The sequence below is a fragment of the Phyllopteryx taeniolatus genome, chromosome 13 (genome assembly GCF_024500385.1).
Source record: "Phyllopteryx taeniolatus isolate TA_2022b chromosome 13, UOR_Ptae_1.2, whole genome shotgun sequence".
Taxonomy (NCBI): Eukaryota; Metazoa; Chordata; class Actinopteri; order Syngnathiformes; family Syngnathidae; genus Phyllopteryx; species Phyllopteryx taeniolatus.
Genome location: NC_084514.1, coordinates 4,314,471 through 4,330,784, shown reverse-complemented (window position 1 = coordinate 4,330,784; position 16,314 = coordinate 4,314,471). Strand labels below are relative to the sequence as shown.

The following is a 16,314-nucleotide window of genomic DNA, read 5'->3' as shown; positions in this document are numbered from 1 at the left end:
AAATTGGGAACAAACTGATGTTATGCGAGTTATCTGCCTCGGTAGCGAGTCTATGGTATTTATCGCAGCAATCGTAGACAGACTAACTCTTGTAGCCGGTTGAAAACGTTCAATTCAAGACTATTACAGTATAGTAATATATTAACGTTTTCTTGAACTTGTCGAAGGGGTTGTGTACCTTTGCTTGCACTGATGACTCAAAAAACAGCTTACATGGCTGATGGAAAGTTTTAGTGGTTTTGACTTTTTTTAAAGCGCAGTATAGTTCCTTGAAACCGGTAACTGTCCCATGCCTGAACTGAACATACTTAATTGGCTTAACAGCTAAGACTTTAATATAATCCAAAAACACAAACTCCCCAAAATTGAAAACTTCCTGTTCAAACACATCATAATAAATGATGGGGAAAAATGGAATGGCAAATATATATCTATATATATATATATATATATTTTAAACATACGTGTTTGTGCTCATCTTAAACCGATTTAAATTCAGTATTTTTGCGTGTGTACAAATCCTCATCAGTGATGTAGAGACTGCCTTGAAAAGAACCTTAGAGGTGAACAAAGTGCAGGCTTGCAGCTCACTGATAAAAGGGCACATGCACTGACGTAAGCACTCCTGCTGACAACTCCTTTAAACTCATGCGAGAACACAGCTGCAGAAGGGACAAACAGCAGAGGCACACACATGCCAGCTTTGATAAAAGAAAGCTGAACAACGGAGTCATTTTTTCCATGTACATACCACCCGTCCGGGGGAGGGCGTCTTCAGACGATTATGGGAAGTTCTGCGAAGAAACTGGAGCTTTGCCCTTGTATGGCAGCGGTGGTCCTCATATTTTTGTTCTGCTGACGGGGATAGCCGCTGTGGAAGTGCAAAAAAGAGCATGCTTTCAATGATGTAACACATTTGGCAGTGACGTTGTATGTATGCTAAAAGCTTAAACAGTGAGCCTCGCAGGATTTGTCAATGGAGGTGGCTGGAATGTCTGGTATGGCTGGCGGTACCACGAGAACACAGACCAGAACAATCTGTTGTTTGTTAATCCAGCAGAGAACAAACAACCCTTTATTGTTAAGCAAAAAGAATCATAAAAGTTTTGCAGCCAAATTATACAAGGACATATGAATGAATCAACAAATTGGCTAAAAAATAAAGGAAAACCATAGTCAGCCAACATTATGTGATAAAAATCATCGCCACTAAGTAAAACTCTACTCACGCCTTGCGCTTGTCGTCAGGGGGAAAGTATGGTGTCCTTGATGTGCAAATCAAAATCGGAAAAACTGTTGCAGATGACAGAGTGTAATCGTTATGAAGGCAACTATTGAGCAGCAAGGTGGAAAAAGTAAAAAATGATACCCCATAGAGCGCTAAAACTATTACTATGTCACTTGATCAAAATAATCTGAAGCCCCTTTGGAAAGATATCTTTTGAAATCGATGTGGATATTATCCTTGAAATCACACATGCAAACGACTGCATTGATTTAATAATTGACCTTAGCCACTTATGTTATGCTGTGTAACATATCATTGAAAATGAAAAGGGCTCTTAAACTAACAAAGATAGTTTAAGTGATGAAAACTGTGATCAGTAGACCACTAATGCAGCAGCTTTGCGTGGACTCCAGTAATAGGGGAACTCATTCTGAGTTCATTATCTCTATTTCCATCTGTTGTTCGGTTTATGGTGATTTTCCGGGATGTGCATTTGGCATAATCTCTTCTTCTTTTTTGAACATTTTTAAAAGATGGGAGAATCACTCGTTGAATGTTCTGAATTGAGCATCATAATGTCGAAGTGGAGGTTTTTGTGAACGTCGCCCAACTGCTGACATCTTGTTGTAGGTTGTGGATAGCAAACTATAGTTAAGACTGAATCAACAGTGCTTCTGCTGGCCAGTCGTGCCAAAATTGCATAGCTGAATAAATGATCTGTCCCAATCTTTTTTTCTTTTTTCTTTTTGTGAACTGTATGCCCGCTTTCATGTGTTTTGCTACTGGTTTCCAACGACTGATCACTTTCTTACTAATCTAAACATTCAATGACTCTTTGTGCCCGGTGGGTTCACTGTCATCATGCTTCTCTGCCTATTTCTTTCCCTTATTTGTCACCTGTGTGTAAATATACAAAAAGGCCCTTAGTAGACCATGTACAATTGATACCAGAAATCATTCCATAAAGAATGAAGAGTCAACAATCAGCAGACTGGCCTTTAGAATGATTCAAAATCAGGGTTTTCCACCCTGCCAGTAAGGCCCCGGAGACTCTTTAAATCTTGATTATCTCATGAAGCTTTAACTGTAATAGACATGACTCAGAGCTTCTCAATAAAATGGCTGTTTTTCATTATACAACCCTCATCAGGCACCTCACTGCTAAAGACCCTTTGGGACAACCATGTCTTGACCAACGGTATGTTACGACCAAAGTTGATTTCAAACAATACGTTTCAAATCTTTTAATTGACAGTTTTATTCCATGGTACCAATGAGAAGAATTCAATGTCATGCCATTTCTTATCACACATCTATCACATATTAGCCATGTACTGTGCACATGAAGGACATAAATTCCTTGCAGCATTTCTGGAAACATGGTTGCAATGGAGTAAACCCCAAAAGCTCCTTTCGGTAGCACAAAGAGTTGAGGGTACTATTCTTGGGCTTATTACAATGAAAATGTATTAATATTGGATTGTAAAATCATACCTATACAAAAATTGGCTACAAAAAAATGTATTCTACATCCAACATGCAACAAATGCATTTCCTTCCTGCACAGATGCTGAAGTTCAGAATAGCAAGCATTGAAAAGTTGAGTCATTTTATTGGCTAGCTAACTCTCTGGGAATTTGCCCAGGGAAGTGCAAATGTTTCGCAAAGTGTTTATCGTTTGTTTCACTTTCTAAGCACTTAAAACTCAGCGTGTTATCCTTTAGAAGTAGTGACAGAATTGACATTGTTACATGGTTACGCATTAGCGGAGGGAAAAACAATGCTGTGATCTTCATATATGTTTGGAGCAATAAATGAACAAAAATAAGCCTGATTATATGAACAAACTGTCAACCATTTTCTGTAATCACCATGTTCTGACTTAAAATTTGTCCTGAATATCCTCTAAGATGTACCATAGCTTTCTTTGGGGAGAATATTAAACTTGCATCATTTATGAAGGACAAATACATATCAATTAGCATAACCATGGACTCTTTGACAGCACATTTTTCAGGCATATATGCAATCATTAAAACAAATGTATGAGGGTTGTCAGAAAAGTTCCAGGTATGGTGTCACAGAAGATGCATTTGAAAGCCAAACTTCGAGTTTTGGCCTTCAATGTGGGCCAGACGATCAACCAGCACGTCTACAAAGAGATCATGCGGCATTTGCGTCATTCAGTGCACGAGAAGAGGTGAGAGTTGTGGCAAGAAAACCCGTATCTGCTTCATCATGACAACGTGCTGGCTCACAATAAATCCGCGAGTTACTGGCCGGTAAAAAAAAAATGGACGTGCTGGAGCAGACTCCCAAATCACCCGACCTGGCTCCATGGGATTTTTTTTTCCTCTTTCCCAAGCTCAAGTGGTTCTTTTAAGGGGACCCGTTTTGAAGACGTGGACAACATCGAGATGGCCATGACAGTGGAGCTAAGGAAGGTCTCAGAATAACTCCTTCCAGGAGTGTATGAAGGCGTGGTAGAAATGACTGGGAAAGTGTGTTAGATTTAGGAAGTTGAGGCAGTTTATATTAGGGTCGTTGATTGACAGTAAATGTGTTGTTGATTGTCAAGCAGGCAAAGGGCTTTTTGATGAGTTTTTGTGGTCGTACCGAAGGAGAGCCATTCTTTTTTTTTATTATTCAATTAGCTAACACTTTCTATGTCCCCAAAAAAATCTGCTTATTTTGTTTACACATACACGTTAAAAACATTGCGGAAAAGGACAACATTTGAAGAAAAAAAAAAGTCTATATTTTAAAAAATACAAGTTCCCACCTTAAAAGATTTTGCATCATTGTGCATGTGTTGGTATTATGTCTTTACAATATATGGTTTTGTAAATTTGGGTCTCGAGGAAGAATCACCGAAAACCAGGATATCAAAGGTAAACAACTCATTTTTGTAAAAGTGTAAAAATGCGATTCCAAGCTAGTTTTATACTAATGAAAGATGATTTATTTTCAGCAGCAGTTGTGGCTATTCTTGTTGGCAGGAACAATTCTGGCCGTGAACAGTGTCACGTTTCCACCCTGAGCTGTGTGACTGAGGAACACAGCAATTCATTTCCTCTCTCATGAGTCTGTGAACCCGGAAGACTTGGTAGCTGATGCTGCCCTCTTAAATAAAGTGCTTATAAGGCTTAGGGTGACTGATTAGGAATGTCAAGAAAATTCCCAGAAAACAAATAGAGATGTTTATTTAGTCTGGAAAAGGTATCTGTATGTGACTCATGCAGTCAATTTCTAACTTTGGAAAGACAAGACACTTCACTCCAATCCCACTAATCGGTCTGAGAATATTCCGTGTATAGTACCCAGTTGTCTTCTTTAAAACGTAAGAAATGTGGAATCAAACAAGTCAACCGTGTTTATGTGTAGCTTCACTCCAGTCATAGTTGAGGTTTGCCGCAGCGTTCCCGTCACAGTTACTGTTCCTCCTGCGAGCAGACACCCAAAAAAAATGATTCCATTGGTCCAGATGACTGTCTTTTTCAGACATCCCAAACATGGGATGATTCTGAAAATGTCTTGTAAAAACTCTAATCACACTTACTAATGAAGAATTGGACAGATTGCAAATGTTTTCCAGCTTAGACGCAAGAAAGGGCAGACAATGCAGATTCATAGCAATAAGTATTCACTGATGATAGATTAATTAAATGTGGTTGGAAATAGTTTGAATTCCTGGTGTGTGGTGTACTTACTTGTAAAAGCTTTGTTGTCTGAAACCCAGTATCCTTTTGTGAACAAATAAAACTAACTCACTTGAAAAATATTCATAGATAACACGCTACACTTATTTTGTTTCGTTTTGTTTTTTAAAAGACAAATTCGGCAGCAAGGAATATGCTAAATGCTAAACTCAACATGTTTAATCCTGCGGCAATGCAAATAAAATAAATTGAGACTATTGAAATATGTGTTCATATTAAACTGCGTGCTAAATGCTACCTTGAACTGTTTGATAGTGACCTGACACACTGTCACAAAAATGCGCCAAATATTGCATCATTTACAAACAAGATCAAATCCCTTTTGGTGGAAACGTACACATTTTTATTGATTTCCTGCTGAACTGATATTGCACGCAAATGTCTTTCAAATATGTAAGTTAATGTCCACGGAATCACTTTTAGGCCTTCTGAGAATAAGAAACTCAGCTACTGAATAGACTTATTCAAAAGCCTAATGCAGACTTTGTTTTGGCTGTGAAAGGTCCGTAATCATGTGGCAGATTTTTATTTCTGTAAGGCTACACGTTTGTTTCCGGCGCAAAAATATCTGTGGGTATAAGCAGAGTAAAATTTTGAGAATAATGTTTTCGTTTGCTGCTAATGTTCAGTGTCTCGTAGGGCGGACCCTGTGGATGACGCTCATTGTGGCGACCGAAGCTTCGCAACGCTGACTGAATGTATTTATTCTGCTCATAGCCCGTGTAATTACTCTGGATATTTCAATAAAATATACTGCTTCTCCTTCTCCTCCAATGATCTATGCAGTGTAAAACTACATTTGTCCAGTACCACTCAGTGATGGTAAAGAAGAAAAATCTGATGATGGCCAGAAAAGGGAAATGGAACGTAATGTACTGTTAGTGTAGCCACTAAAATGGTACAAATGTCTCACTATGGCTGTCATAAGTCAACATCAACAATAAATGAACAGAATGTACACTGCGGCGGCATCTTTCCCCCCCCCTTTAATGTTAAGAGAGTCACGCTCCAAGCATACGCAATAATTCTCCCTCTGGCGTTCGCTGTCCTTCGCGCCTCATCAGTCATATCGTTTTTTGAAAAAGGCCATTTTTTGTGTGAGCTTTGAGGCATATTTTGTTCTGAAAATTTGGGGTGGATGTTACACCGTAGAAAACAATTTTGGTTAGCTGGGTCTTGGTATCTAAGGGCATGAAACCATTCTATATGAGAAACTTTTCCTTACACCCTAAACACCAACAGAACAGAATCCTTTCAGTAACTCCAGACATCTAATTGGAGCCATTTTCGAAGCTATTTATTACAGTTCTTCATCCCTGAGAGATGAAATGTGTGCCAACGGTGCTTGCATGGCGAAAATCTGTGGAAAGTCTCCACGTGTAAGAGAATAATGAAGCTTCTGCGGTTGTCTCATTTGCATCCCTGTTGAGACTGTTTACAACGAGGCTATTTAACAGGAAGCACATAATTTCTCTGTTGATGAGTGGAACATTTAATCAAATTCCAGCATGCTTTCAGCTGTTTTTCCTCTGCCTTTAATTGTTGTACAGCATCATGAAAGCAGTCATGCTCTGGGCAACAGACAACAAAAAAAAGGCTACTGTCCATGAATGTACCTCGCGCATTCTCAAAAGTGAAACTAAAAGTAGGTTTCTGCTTCTCTCCCAACACAATAACTAATAACTAATACTTTGAAAAAAAAACCAACTTTGCCAAACAAATATGAGCAATCATCCAAAGAATTTCATACCGGATCGGTCGTGGCCCGGATGAACAATGTCAGCCGCCGGCGGCGTTATCCTGCAGGGCCCCGGTGGAAATTCAGCTGCTGTGGGTCGAAGACGAAGGAGGTGGAAAGCGGCTTCCTTAGGCAGAAAGAGAAGAGGACAGCACAGAGCCTAGAACTGAATGTGGGGACTCTGAATGTTGGGACTATGACAGGAAGTGCTCAGGAGTTGGTTGACATGACGATTAGGAGAACGGTTGATATTTTGTGTGGAAAGGCAGTAAGACTAGACGCCTCGGTGCAGTTTTCAAATGATTTTACTATGGTGTAAATGGGAAGAGAAATGTCATAGGGGTTATTTTAAAGGAGGAGTTGGCTTAGAAAGTGTTGGAGGTGCAAAGAGTTTCAGATCAAGTGATGACACTGAAACTTGAAATTGAGGGTTGGTGGGAAAGAGTAGTGCAGGCTAGACTCAGGACAGAAGTGAGTATTTGCGGGCAACAGTATGGGTTCATGCCTACAAAGAGTACCACGGATGCATTATTTGCCTTGAGAGTGTTGATGGAGAAGTACAGAAGTCAGGAGCCACATTGATATCACATCGTCTTGTGCTAGTGTGTTATTTCCGCGAGTATGCTAACTAATCCTTGATAATTGATGAGACATTCGCCGGACCTCAGTGCAGGAAACGTGGGTTCAGTTCCCACTCAGTCACGGTGTGAATGGGACTGTGAATGGTTGTCTTTCTCTATTTGTGCAATGTAACTAACGGACAATAAGTCCTGGGTGTAGTCTGCCTTTTGCCCAAAGTCAGCTGAGATAGGCTTCAGCGAACCTGCGACTGAACGACAAGTGGTGAATCAAATGGAAAGATGGATTTTTACATTTTTGTTTTACTATGATTGCAGCTTGCAGTTGGCAGCATTTACTCATGCAACCTACATCTAACTTATACACGACAAAATCAAACATTGACTGGAGTCAAATTACCATTTTCTGGCCAACCGATTTGAGATGATTGGACAAGACTGCAGCATTTTGTAGACCTTTGAAGGCCAGAGATTTACTGTAAATTCTAAGGAGAATCAAGGCCTTAGTTAAAAGAAAAATGTAATTTAAAGATTTTTGGGGAATCCGCCAACAGGCTGTTTAAATTTAAAAAAACATTTAATACATTGGATAATCATTAGCAATAGGTCTAGATGAAATGTATGGAAATTTCTAATCACAATAACAGTGACCAAAATGATCATATGTTTAATATAAATTTAAACCAGAAAATTCCGAGTAGAATTCTGCTCTTTTTTTTGAGGGGGGGGGGGGGGGGGGGGGGGGGAAATAAAGCCACCTATCAGTGGAGAGGAACTAGTTTTTTTTGCTATAAGTGGTAGTAACAATCAGAGTAAATCCATCCATCCATCCATCCATTTTCTGAGCCGCTTCTCCTCACTAGGGTCGCGGGTGTGCTGGAGCCTATCCCAGCTGTCATCGGGCAGGAGGCGGGGTACACCCTGAACTGGTTGCCAGCCAATCGCAGGGCACATAGGAACAAACAACCATTCGCACTCACAGTCATGCCTACGGGCAATTTAGAGTCTCCAATTCATGCATGTTTTTTGGGATGTGGGAGGAAACCGGAGTGCCCGGAGAAAACCCACGGAGGCACGGGGAGAACATGCAAACTCCACACAGGCGGGGCCGGGGATTGAACCCGGGTCCTCAGAACTGTGAGGCTGACGCTCTAACCAGTCGGCCACCGTGCCGCCCAATCAGAGTAAATTTGAAATGAAACAATGAAGATCTGGTGACTTAATAAGAATGCGTGATGAGGAAATGACGATGCTAAATAGTCCTGCGATGATTCAGCTGTTGAAAGACTTCTGCTTCCAAACCAAAGTCTCTTATTCACTCACCCCAATAAAATAGGTATAAATGACTATGATAGTATCAAATGATCAAATATAGTGAACGTCTGGCTCACTGGCTGGTTTGCTAATGGATGGATGAGTGGAGCATTACCTAACCAATATTACATATCATGCTTTTGCTAAATTAGAAAAACACTCTCTGGATGAGGAGATTAGTAAAACATATGAGCTTTTCTTTGAGAAGCTGAGGAACTGATAAGGTGGCATCGCAACGTATCAATCACAAATGTTCCCTTTTGTCTTGTGTGATGTTTTGGAGACATCACATGGAGCCACAGTGATGTGTGCACGTGCAGGGTGCTTGTATCAAGAAGACGTGAAAAAAAAAACCAACCTGTGATTTCAGCCAACCTGATTTTATTTGTGGGCCTCAGAGTCGACGTGCTGTAGACGACGTTACCATTAAGAGGCCTTTGAATCTTTATTAATGAGCCTGTCAGACTCGCCACAGTTATGTTGCCGGCTGCTTGTAAAGACATGATCTAATTCTGTAGACCTCTCAGGCCCGTCGGTTTACAGCGCTACGCTTCCCCGCGGACCACGTTGTAATGTCATCTAAGATCTCCTCGTCACAGACGTCAGTTGTCTGCGCGGGAGTGAGGCGGCGAGCGCAAGCGCTTTTCTAGCCTGCTGAAAAACGTATGCTGGAAATATTAACAGGATGACTTAGCCAAAGTCAAGTCAAAACCATTAACAGTCTGATACCCGACATTTGTGGTATGGATACCTTCTTTTCTGTGTCTCCAGAGTGAGATCAATGCAAAGTCGGTGAAGCTACCAGAGCGCTAAGTGATTTAGCAGAGGGGACTTGGATGGCTTATGTCTCCAGAGAGGTTTGTGCAGAGGTATGCATGCAAGTTTTCCATGATTGCATGTTCAAATCACAATAAATATTTCTCTCTGTTGAGCTACTGAGCCGAAGGTAAAATGTTATGTTTCCCCGCCAGATGCAATTAACATTTAGAGTCTGGCAAGTTGGTTACAGTTGAAAATACCTGTTAAGCTCACACCACTAGAGGGACGAAATTGGGGTCCTTAACCTCCAGTATTTGCCATTGCTGAATATACTGTACAGTATATGAGGTTTGAAAGAATATACTTACACTCCCTTAACACGTACGCTTATTTACGTTAGGTCCAGTCTGCAGGAAGGTTCACATATAGGAGAGCAGTGTGTCCTTGAAAAAGGAGGGAAAGCTTGTTGGTCCTTTGAATGAAAAGTGAATTCAACGTGACGTTTACATTTAGATTAATTGTCTCCGTGTTCTCGTTTCAATCCACAGACAGGTCGGCCTGTTTCCCCCCGTGCTGTAAACATTAAACATCCTACATTAAAGGAGTTCATCATTCCAAAGATGGAATCACAGTTTGAAAACAAACTCACTGCGGGCCTGACATTCTTTGAGCTGCAGATAATTTGCACAGCAGACAGGCAGGCATATGGATTTATGTTTTAGGAGCTGCTGTCCACAAATCCACAGCTGAATATAAAAGAAATGTGATTTTGCAAGTTCTCATTTTATATCCTGCAACATATTTTGCTCCATTTAAAAGATCCATACCATCGGAGTCCAAAGGATCGACACACTACACACACAAAACGAGCTCAACGCAGGAGGCAGATCCCTATGTGTTAATCCCACAGTTTTCCAGAAGGCTTTTCTAGGGGTGGGTCAAATCTGTCTAGTATACTTTTGGCTGTTAGTTCCCCTATTACTGTTGAGGTATAGGCACAAATCAGCTTTTCCATGTGGTGGACATTCTAGTTCACATCTGCTTTCAATACATCCTCGTGTCCAGCTGTTTTAGACATACTTTGTATATCGCAGGCTACTAGCCTTTCCGAATCATTCCACTGAAGCTATACGTGGGAATCCGCGCCATATGCATTCATGGCGATTAGACACTGTGTTACAGCACCTTTTCTGAGCTGCACAGCGTGATTCTGAATACAGTGAAACCTTGTTTCACGAACGACAGTTGTTTTTTTTCTTTCCGATAACTATTGCTTCGGTTCGTGAACTATGCTTCAGTTCGCGAACAGTCACAGCATCCAAATGCAACGCTCTGTTGTAAAAATCATTCTCTCAGTGACGCACTATTTAACATACAGGTATCTTTTGTTATTCGCTCTAGACTATCCCTATCACCTACTCCCTGTAACTGCACAGCTTTGTATTTGTTTAATTCTCTCTGTAAAATGATGTTTTTATTGTTGTTTTATTTGATGTAAAGTGTCCTTGAGGATCTTGAAAGGAGGATTTATCTTACAAATAAAATGTACCATTATTATTATGTTCTTGCTGCACAGTCTGGTTAGGCAAAATTTGACTTGGTTTTGATCAGATTGAAGTTTGTTTCATGTCACATCTTCATGTCATGTCTGCTCTTTTGGTTTTCATCTGCACCTGTCCTTGTCAGCCGTCTACCTTGTGTCAGCCAATCAGCTCCCTCCAGCCACTCGTGTCTTGTCCAGGTGTGCCTCGTTGTCTCGTCAATTTGTTTGTATTTATTTCGCTGGGTTGGTTGAGTCTGTAAATCATGTTTCTAGTTTTGTCATTGTCTCTGTTGTGGTCAGTGTTTTGTTTCCTTGTGTTTCTTTGTTATTTTGTGTCTGGATTTTTGGGGCTTTGTTAGTGTAGTCATTTACAGTTTTTTGATGTTCCTTGTTTGGCTTTTTCATTTTTGAAAATAATGACTTCACTTGAAGCAATTGAGGCAAAAGGGACTGCGCTGCTTCGCTCCAATCTGCAGTGGCGCTGTTGATTCAGTCTCACCTAATTTTGCCGTCTAAAGACTCTGGAACTCTGGAAGGCAGCATTATTCTGCCTATTACAACACTGGCATCACAACAGAACATTCAGATTGTAGCATCCCATTAAATTAAAAGTGTAACATACCACTTAAAAATAGAAATTGATTGATTTTCCCCATTACATGGGCAAAACCATCCCAGCTATCTGATTAGATGTATAGTAAGTGGTCACTGGTCACCAGCTGCCCATATAGACCATCAACCATTCACACTCACACTGATTGGAAATTATGAGTCTCCAATGAACCTACCATGCATGCTGATAAAACACAAAAATACTGTAGGTTGTTCTCAGTCATATACAACTGAGTTTGCAGCCACATTTATGATTGATAGTATAGTAAACTCAATTGTCAAAAAGATTGAAAATCTCCAAAAATAATCACTGTTGTACCTTGTCACAGGCACATGGCAAGCGGCGCGTACCCTCAGAGGTTTTCCCCACTCGCACCGTTGGCCGCACGTGCACTACACGTGCGCTGGGAGGCAGATGTGCGAAAGTGATACAATCAGCATCAGTTATCAACGGCTGCTGCCTGAGCGCTGTGCCAAAATGAAATTAGATTAAGATTAGAAGTTTCGAATAGGCAAACGTGATCCACGTGTCTTGAGGTCCACATGCGCTCACTGTGCGGTGATGGCTACCAAAACACCCAGGCAAAACTATAACTAATTGAATTTACAGTATATCATATCGTGTACATTTTAGGTTCACGTGGTTGCTTTCTGTTACGAGCAATATTGATGTATGTACATTGTGTATGTCTAAAATGAGATAATGAGATAAGGCCCATACAGTACAGACAAACAACCATTCACACACACATTCAGACCTTATGAACAATTTAGTCTTCAACGAACCTTACATGCATGTGTTTACCTGGATAAAACTCACGCCAGGACGAGGAGAACATGCAAAATCCACACAGGGAGGCCGCAGCTGAGATCCGAACCCTGAACCTCAGAACTGTGAGGCAGACGTGCTACCTACTATCCATGTGCTGCCCAAGTTTTATTACACGGTGGCCAGTTTCTTTTTTCACATGTATGATGGTTAGCTGTTAAAATATGTGCTGTCAACTGGAGTTCATGCAGTGACGGTGTCAGAACTTGTCAGAACTATCTGGACTTGGGAACTATGCTGAGTTTCCCTGAGGGAAGCTGACTAGATGGGTTGCTGTTGAGGCAACGCAGCCAGTCCCCAGCTGTTTATTTGTCTTTTCACAGGCAATCCTGAACACAGTCCACCACAATTCACATGTTTGTTATGTTTGGTCGCTTGAGATAAGACTAATTATTAAATATCTCTACAGCGCGGATATATTTCTGTCTTTAATTACAGTGTGTTTAAACTAAATCATCGTGCGTCTTTGATTCCTGGTCCTGATTTACACACAAGCTGAGTAACCTCTACATCTTACTGTAACAATATCAATACAAATTACTTATTGTTTATTTAATTTTTTTATTTACGTCTGTGTAGATTTTCAGTCATCAAAGTCGTGGTAATACACAAAGCTTGAATCGAGACAACTGGACTCTTCTTGTCTGTTCTATTTGTTGTGTTTTTTCTTGTTTTCTGGAAACGTTGATATGACTTGGGCAACTATGCTGTTTTATATATATATATATATATATAACACTATATGAGCTAGGAGCTCCTCAGCTGCTGTTCCTCTGCAGATAAATTTGCCCCTGGAGCAATGTGTGAATTTATTCTGTGTGTGGAGCTGACAGGTGATGGGCACGAGTCAAGTTCTTGTGTTTAGGATCATTGTCAAAGAGTTCGACCATCTCTCTCACCCCTCAGGCAAAACCTGTGTTGATACCTCATCTGGTCAGTGCAGGTGTGAGGGGCCATGGAAAACGATCCATGCTGGGTCATTCCATGTAAAATAAACCAAGAATTTTCCCTTCACCTCTCACATTTTTCATTCAGTTTTGTGGTGTGGTTGGAACAGAGGGAAAATAGCAGAATACTAAAAATGTTTGTTCCAAACCTCTTAAGGAGAGAGTTATACAAGGTGTGTCAGAAAAGTTCCAGGACAGGTTTCACAAAAGAGATATAGTAATTCCCCGCTAAATCGCGGTTCACGCTTCGGCGTCCCGCAATATTGCTGATTTTTTTTAACATTTTTTTTTATTGTTATTGCAATTGTTACTTTTAGTTATCCATTGCTCTTGCTCTTTCTCCATATATTGTTCATGTTTAAATGCGTTTGCACTGTTTTAAAAATGTGTTTAAAGACCTTTATAAAAATGTAAGTGCCGTAATTTGCTATATGCCTAGGGCAGGGGTGCTCAATGCGTCGATCGCAATCGACCAGTCGACCGCGAAGGTAATATCGGTAGATCGCATGACATCACGCGACATTAAAAAAAAAGATGTCAGCCTATCATCCGTCCCGTCGCTTAATTGATATATAGCGCAGCCAATCGATGACATCTGAATTTTTCTGACACTTAGGTCACGCACATGTGCAAACAACGGTGCTAAAAGGTAACTGGAGATGCGCAAACAACGGCGCGAAGTGTGTAAAAACTCAAAAGCTAGTCAGTGTGCTACCTCCAATTTTTATCTCCCTGTGTTTTCTCTTAAAGTTAAAAAAAGGTATAAAAATAAGTGGGGGAGCTGGATCAAGTAAGAAGACAAAAACTCACCACTTTCATATGGAATGGGAGGAGGAGTATTTTTTTACGATGACATTTTCGAAATGCGTACGCCTCATCTGCCAGTCTGCCATCGCATTACCAAAGAAGGGAAATGTGGAGCGGCATTTTAGGACTGTTCATAGAAAATATGACACTGACTTCCCGCCAAAAAGCGAGCTGAGAAAGAGAAAGGTGAAGAAACTAAAATCCCAGTTGTCTGGACAGCAGTTATTTTTCACACAACATACTTCAAAAGCGAAAGCCGCCTCTGAAGCATCGTTCCGGGTGAGTCACGTCATCGTTAAGAACAAGAAGTCCTTCCAAGAAGGAGAGATGGTAAAAGAGGCATTCGTTGAAGCAGCTGACGCATTGTTCCGGGACTTTAAAAATAAGGCAGCATACCTGACTGATTCACTTCAGTGCAAGTCATCGGCATAAACTCAGGTAATGATTGCCTCATGCGGTGATGCAAGGTACATCAACATACATTGGTGCTGAGCTGTGTCGGCAGCCCAGAATTTTAGCTCGCTGGTAGCGCTAATTTAGCGATACTTATCGACTTTGAGCATTGATATTCTTTGAAACTACACCACTTAGGAAGCTAATTTTGGTATCATTTTAAAGCGCTGTCATAGTCCTACAAAATTGGACTATTCTTCCATTAAGGTCTGGTACACGCTTAAGGATTTATCAAATCTTAAAACAGTTTTTTTATCTGCTACAGACGTCACACAATCTCACAATCTGCCAATCTTGGAACGTCATTCGAAGCAGAAATCTCATGTGCTCTAACAAAACAGAAGAGGAAGAAACATTTCTGGGTATGTGCTATTTACAGAGTATTTCCGAAGGTTGCCGGAAGCAGCACCGTTGTCAAATGGCAATGAAGTCTCAAAAGGTCTTTGGCAAATATTTACCATGTGGAGAACCCACTTTTATACAAAAAAAACAAAAAAACAGCATTGGCTAAGACGTGTTTGAAGAAGTCGCCTTTCCCCACACATACAAGTTTTGTTGTCGATATTGAACGTGTTCAATAGTTAGGATTGTCGGCCCCGACCCGTTTCGGACCCTATGAGTACGGACGAATCCACTCTTGACACACAATAAGAAGAAGGATAAGAAGGATAATCTTACAAGATCATCTTATAAAACATAAAAGAGTCTGGCGTTTGATGTCCTTCGTCGGGACGGGGCAGAATTGGGACAAAAACAGCCCGATCTTTATGTGTCTTTATGTGTTTTTTTTCCCCCTAAAGCTGTTTGTACATTTCAAAGGTCAATGTAAAAAAAAAATATATATATATATTTTTTACATTGACCTATAAATATATATATTTTTTTCCCATCAAAATATTATAATGTGTAGTATATAGTTTCTGAGAAATGAGTAGTTACGTAAAACGTCCATTTGTCAATCAGCAATCCAATTTCCATCCACACCTAAATAAATTGGAGGAAAATCTGTGAGGTGAAGGGGAAATTCTTGCTTGATTTAATATGGACCGAATCTACTTCCAAACTGTTTCTGGTGACTGTTGCATGCGTAAAAGTCCCAATCATGAGCCATATCCTTGACATTATGATACCATTGTAGGCCAACATAAGCTACGAAGAGCAGTTGGAAAGCTCAATTCCCATTTGATAACCACTTACTGTATATTTGACTCTCTAAACCGCTCGTGGAGAACATGTCCATCATGTCTATGTCCCTAGTATTCACTTTAAGTTACAACACTATATAGTAAGGCGTCCAAAACTTACATAAGAGAACAAGACATGTAGGATGAATGGGGGGGGGGGAGAGTTTAGCTTGGCAATTATCACGGAAAACGACAGCGGCGCTGTCTTCCCTCCGACTGCAGCAAAAATATTCGCTAAGCCTCTCAGTAGAGATTTTAAGAAATAGTTTGCATATTGATATTTACCTGTTTCCCACTTTGTTAAACCATTGCTGATAACTACTGTAAGAAATCATTAACATGATGAGCGTGTCTTCATTAATTATTAATAAACATAATTAACGGTAATTTGAGTGACTTTGTTATTTCAGAGGTGTGTATTAAACAGGTGTTTTATTAATATACATGTGTAAATAATTTTTTAAACTCCTCATGCAGCATGGTGACCTCTTTGTGAGCCTGTCTGCCTTTCTGGGCTTGTAATCTCCTGCGTGGAGTTTGCATGTTCTCCCTGTGCCTGCGTGAGTTTTGTCCAGTTACTGCAGCTTCCTCCCACAATTCCAA

The 16,314-nt window shown here is 40.4% G+C and overlaps 1 protein-coding gene across 3 annotated transcripts in view; it reads right to left on the bottom strand.

Annotated features, from left to right (window-relative positions):
* The window catches only part of LOC133488185 (KATNB1-like protein 1), a 36,187-nt gene extending 29,355 nt beyond the window's left edge, over positions 1–6,832 (bottom strand). The window contains exons 1-2 of one of the 3 annotated variants that reach the window (XM_061795758.1): positions 6,698–6,832; positions 752–871 (exon numbers count right to left, since the gene is read on the bottom strand). The gene's annotated coding sequence lies outside the window, so the exon portion shown is untranslated. Of the gene's footprint in view, positions 1–751; positions 872–1,229; positions 1,303–6,697 lie in introns of those variants that run through there. The other 2 variants (XM_061795757.1, XM_061795759.1) reach the window with 2 other exon arrangements.
* Between the last annotated feature and the right edge of the window lie 9,482 nt (positions 6,833–16,314).